General features: G+C 35.1%; 1 pseudogene; it reads right to left on the minus strand.

Annotated features, from left to right (window-relative positions):
• Positions 1–3,910: 3,910 nt before the first annotated feature.
• LOC145260778 (5S ribosomal RNA) lies at positions 3,911–4,027 on the minus strand (annotated as a pseudogene).
• Between the last annotated feature and the right edge of the window lie 2,506 nt (positions 4,028–6,533).

The following is a 6,533-nucleotide window of genomic DNA, read 5'->3' on the forward strand; positions in this document are numbered from 1 at the left end:
TGTGCCTATATTAAAGATAGCTTTCCATGTGGGAGGGACATCTCCAGGGAAGATCCTAACTTACCCTATATGTGCTTCCGGGTTGCTTTAGCTCACACTACTGCATTTATATTTACTCTCTATCGCCCCCACAACAGCGGAGTTACTATCTTTCAAAGCATATCTGAGAAAATTGACCAAGTCCTTTCTACTTATCCTTCAGCTAACATTCACGTATGTGGAGACTTCAATGTTCACAACGTCGAATGGTTGACCCACTCAAACAAGACCGATGATGAGGGGAGGTTCTGTCATGATTTCTCCATTGCCTATGACCTCACTCAGATTGTTCAGGAACCTACCCGTGTACCCGATAATGACGGCCAGTATGCGAGCCTACTAGACCTTTTTCTCACAACTTGCCCTGAACTATGTTCAGTTTCTGTTCTGTCGCCTCTTGGATCTTCCGACCACTCTGTTGTATCAATTAAGATAAAAATGAAATGTAATAAGTCCCCAGACGTACCTCTTCATCGTACAGTATATCGATACACTAAGGCTGACTGGGATAGCTTCCGTACATTTATATCTGATCTACCTCTGCATTCCATGTTTAAAAAGGATGTGTCCTCTATAGTATTAGACCTCAATGAATGGTTAATTGTAGGTATTGACCATTTCATACCCTCTAAAAAGTTTCAGCAAAAACCTAACAGCCAGCCATGGTTCTCTCCAGAATGTGCTGCTGCCATTGCGCACAGAAATCACTTTTTCCACTGCTTCAAACGTAATAGATGTATGGAAACTAAAGCCGTTTTCAGGACTGCCAGCAACCATTCTAAGAAAGTAATAAGGAACGCAAGAGTGTTGTATGCTCAATCTGTTAAGTCCAAAGTAGCTGAGCAGAGGCTTGGTTCCCACCAGTTTTGGCAAATAGCAAACAGAATCCTGAATAGAAGCGTGTGCTCCATCCCAACTATTATCAATGGACCTGAGGTAATCTCGTCAGCATCAGACAAAGCCAAACTCTTTGTCAAGAACTTTGCAGCTAATTCTACCCTTTGCGACCAAGACCGCCAACCTCCAATATTTCCTCCTGTATCAGAAAACACGCTATGTGATATACGTATATCTGTACGTGATGTTGCGAAGCTAATCAAAAACCTTGATTCGAGTAAAGCAACTGGCCCTGATGGTATTCCAATTATAGTACTCAAAAAACTTCAACTTGAATTAGCGCCCATACTTACAAAACTGTTTAAACGTTGTCTTAAGGAGAATAGTTTCCCATCTCCCTGGAAAATCTCATCAGTATGCCCTGTATTTAAGAATTCAGGTGATCGCTCACCCCCCTCTCAGTACAGGCCAATAAGTCTCCTCTGCGTCATGAGTAAGTTGCTAGAATCTGTGTTAAATACAGAAGTAATCAAACATCTCAACAAAAATAACCTTCTTAGTGACACTCAATATGGTTTCCGTTCTGCTAGATCTACAGCAGATGTCCTTACAGTTATATCGCATAGGATTAGCAAATCTCTCGACGGTGGCAATCTTTCTAGGGCAATTACTCTTGACATATCTAAAGCCTTTGATAGGGTATGACATAAAGGTTTACTTCATAAGATCGCTAGCTATGGTATAGCTGGAAAAGTCTTCTCAATTATTAAATCATTTCTTTCTGATAGGTTCATAAGAGTAGTAGTTGAGGGGCAAAAATCAGAAGCTCACAGTATTAATGCCGGTGTCCCTCAGGGATCCATCCTGGGCCCAACACTTTTCCTGATCTACATTAATGATCTTCCAAATCATATCCTTACATCATTTGTAGACATTTATGCTGACGACACCACCATTTATGGTACCACATCTAAGACAGTAAACGACCAAGTTCTCTCCAATTCTCTCTCCTCTGATCTTGAGCACGTAGTACAATGGGGAAAGGAGTGGCTGGTTACTTTTAATTGCATCTAAAACCAAGCTTCTCTCTTTACATCATCAACATTCTAATTCACATTTGTCATCAATTGAAATGAATGGCTCTCGTCTTAAGGAGGTCTCAAGTTTTGACAAGCTTCTGGGCTTGACCATTACTCCTGATCTTAAATGGAACACGTATATCAAATCTGTTGCCAAGGCCGCTGGAAAAATGGTGGGATCTTTCTATCGATCCAGTAGATATCTCACTGCTGATGCTATTCTCTACCTATATAAGAGCCAGGTACGTCCAAGGATGGAATACTGTTGCCACATCTGGGCAGGAGCTGCTAGAAAGGACTTGTCCTGCCTTGATAGAGTTCAAAATAGACTTCGTAGCCTCGTAGGAGATGTCCTTTTCTCCTCCTTGCAACCTCTATCTCACAGAAGAGATGTTGCGAGTTTGTCTCTGATGTATCGTTATTTTCATGGAAAGTGTTCAACTGAGCTTCATTCTATGGTCCCCCCCTCGCCAAACTTTCACAAGAAACACTCGTTTAGCTGTAAACACTATCAATAATTTCCCCCACTCTTTATCTGTGCCTAAACCTAAACGTAGATTCCATGAACAAAGCTTCTTTCTTAGAACTGCACGCCTGTGGAATTGTCTTCCGTTTTCCTGCTTTCCGGCTGACTACAATATGGTTGTCTTCAAGTCTAAAGTAAATAAGTTCTTGATGAGCCGTTCCATATAAGTTATTAAATTTACCAAATTTTCATTACTAATGATTACTATATTGACCAATTTCTACTGTACACTCTTTAACCCTTATCCTTGAGTGGCCTCTGGGCCTTGATAATGTGGTGATGCCTTTGTAAAAAAAAAAAAAAAGTCAACAAGGTTACCATAGTCAATGAAAGTTCAATACATGTTTTTTTGTTTTGAAATAGTTTCTAATGCTCTTTACTTGAAATAATTTCAGCGAATCGAAATTAAAACGAAATTTGAGGCAATGACTACTTAAATGACTTTTTATATAAACTACACTTGTCATAATCGAATATTCCTCAAGCACAAAATAACGGAAAACATTAAAATATGTTTATAAATATTCCTTACGTTGACGGAACTCTCTTAAATTTTGAACACAGAATGCTTCGGTGTCCCTCCTTCAAATTGAAAACGGGGCTCTCCATTTCAAAGTCGCTGCCATTTTGATTATTTTAAAACCGGTCCGTGAATTAAAAAACATTTTTTTTTATAAACTACTTAAAAATACAAACCAATGAACTTTTCTACCATAAAAATAACTTTTATTGAATATGGTAACATTTATTTCTTGTATATTTATATTATTATATATATATAAGATTTTCTCTTTGTAAGGAAACATCATTTTGTTGGTCACTCTTGGCTACAAATGGAAACAAAGTTGATATAAAAAATATATTTTCGCGAAAATTATCTTTACTTTCATCATATTTTACTTAGGGTAAAATTTTTGAGTATCAAAACCTATCTCTTTACAACCCCCTCCTTTTCATAACCTATCATACTTTCATCAATCACAGTCCATTTGCTGTAGGCTGTTTTTTAACCCAGTCAACGACGGGTACTTCTGCTAGTATATATATATATATATATATATATATATATATATATATATATATATATATATACAACGACGTGGTAAATTAGGCGATATTTACTTAATAGAATTTATAAGTGCATAATGGTTCGCAGTTCAACATATCAGAGAAAGTAACAAGTTGTATGTGTAAATTACATAAATAATTGAGAATGAAGAGAAAGATAAGAAAGTAAAGGAGAGAAATTTAAAGCTTCCTTCAGTCTTGACAGACTATGGATACCCACTGTAAGGGTGCCTGCGCGTGAAATTTGTGTGGCAAGAATTGCGCAATCCTCAACCACGCCTCTCCTGAGTCAACATTGTTGCATACCAGTGGCAAGTTGAGGTACAAGACGACTGGAAACAATGCCGAGATAAGCGGAGAGCACATACGGCGCCTAGAATTCCCAAATGGTCACCCATCTGGTATTAGCCAGGCTCAACGTTGCTTAACTTCGGTGATCTGACGAGAACCGGTGTGTCAACGTGATTATGCCGTATATAAAGGAGAGAAATACGAGTAAGAAAAAAGACAGAAAGGAGCATTTAACATTTTTTTTTTCAAAACAAAAAAGATTTTTCAAAATCAAAAATAGAAAGGAATTGTCTAAATAAATACATTATATGATATTATTACTTTTCTTTCAACAATCGCCAAGTTTTTGAGAAAGGCATATACCTCAAAGGGGGATTCTCTGGATCTAAAACAAAATCTAATTCACTGAGTGAAGAAGAATTTTTCCTCTATTTACTGAGCACAAATAACATGTACTATCGAAACATATGCTACGCTCTACACATATTGCATCGTTATTTTAAGACAGAATACAAGGTGCAAATTTAGCCCTTTTTAAAAAACTCTCAAACTTCTTTCTTTCCCTTTCTCTCTCCTACCCTCTTCCTCCCTCTCAATCTCTCTTTTTTCTTTCTCTGTGTAGTTCTTTTACTACATCATCTTATATATTAATCAATTTATTTCCATTTCTCTTTCCTTTCCTCGAGTTATCTATCTTTATTTTCACTTTCATTCCCACCTCGCGTTTACATTCAACATTTCATCCATTTTATCTTCTTTTTCCTTTTAATTTTTACTCATTGAGCCCCATCAAATTGAAAGTTCGTGAGGACCTTCAGCAAAATTTGTTACTCACTTCCGGTTGAACTATTGTCCAAAATTACCGCAGCTTTTACCGGAAGTGGAAACTGACATTTAACTTGAAGCTAATGACCAATTGCCAAATTTCAGAATCCTCCACCGGCGCGAGTTTCCTAACTATAGACAGTCGTCTTAACGTCCATTAATTTGAACAAAAATCTAATAACCTCACTTGGTGTCGAGCCATATAGTTTATAATATATTGATTAAGACGTTCTTGTACTGCATGTAATAAATGAAGTGGGATATCAGCACGCATCACACACACACACACACACACGCGCGCGCACACACACACACACACACACATATATATATATATATATATATATATATATATATAATAAAAATTACAATTATATTTACCAAAATAATCCAAGATGGTAAAACTAAAGTATATTATAAATATTAAAGAATTAATATTTATAAAGTTATCTCACACAGATGTAAAAGCTCGATAAAACGAAATAGGAGATAGAGCTTATAATATGAGCAAAAGTTAATAAATCGGATTTTGCATACAAGGAAAAAAGGGGAAAATTCCAATAATATTAATAAAAGAAAAATAAGATATGCTTTTCAAACTGCTGCCGACACATAAATATTTATGTCTCGGCATCAGTTTTAAAATCATATCTTATTTTTCTTTTATTAATATTATTGGAATTTTCCCCTTTTCCCTCGTACATATTTGTGAATTATTTCATGGATTTCGGCCTTTGGATTATTTTGGGCTATCTTCCAATTACGGGATTTCCTTGGATTTTATTGTGCAAATGGAAATTCAATTAACTTTCTTGAAGTTATATTTTTGGATTTTACCGTCATTGGATTATTTATCTTTCACCAGACTATCCATTCACGTGTAATCACCTTTTTTCTTCACCATATTCCCTCTGCTTCACTTTTTTGTTATCAAGTAAAATCCTTGACTGACTTGTTGTTTCATCAAATACTTTTGTATGCAAAATCCGATCTCGCATTTTGCAATTCCTACCCTCTGATGAGAAGGAAAGTATTTCTTCGAAACTCCGCGGATTAAGGACTATCCACTTATCAAGTTTTTCCTTTTCAGATTAAATATGTTTTTAACTCTTTTTCAAAGTGTTTTTAACATGTTTTATTAACTGTTTGCTCGTATATATATATATATATATATATATATATATATATATATACATATATATATACGAGCAAACAGTATATATATATATATATATATATATATATATATATATATATATATATATATATATATATATATATATATATATTAGTGATGGGACGGTTTCAACATTTTTCTTCGATTCCGATGCAGTTACCGATTCCGTTCTTAATTTCCGATTCCATTACGATTTACGATTCCGATTCTTTCAAAATTAAGAAATATTAGAGATTTCTTTGTTTTTTTGTTTTTTTTGTAAATTTTCAAACTTCCGAGTAATTTCCGCGTATATTTTTTACTCAAATGTTTTCCTTGTAATTGATTGAAAATTGTAAGACAAAAAATATTTATTTAGATTTTAAAACAAAGTCAAATTGTATCAGTTTGTCGTTGGTGTACAACATGGTACTTGAAAGTTTTCATAAACAGTTGAAAATAGTCGACGATTGGTAGGCAAAATGAGAAAACGATGTAAGAACAAAATATTTAACAACGTCCTTACCATTGTTAAGAACGACTTTCTAAATAATGTTTCTATTTAGAAAACCACGTTAAACATGGGGAGGGTGTGGGCTTTGTAAACTATTCTGTGCCTTCTCTATATGAATGAATAAATAATGGCTATCAGCCTGCTTGTGTAAAAATTATGCTCGCTGTAGCTTAAACCCAAAATATGTATCACGCTATC

Source organism: Euprymna scolopes, chromosome 36, assembly GCF_053919585.1.
Source record: "Euprymna scolopes isolate OS-2025 chromosome 36, ASM5391958v1, whole genome shotgun sequence".
Classification (NCBI taxonomy): domain Eukaryota; kingdom Metazoa; phylum Mollusca; class Cephalopoda; order Sepiida; family Sepiolidae; genus Euprymna; species Euprymna scolopes.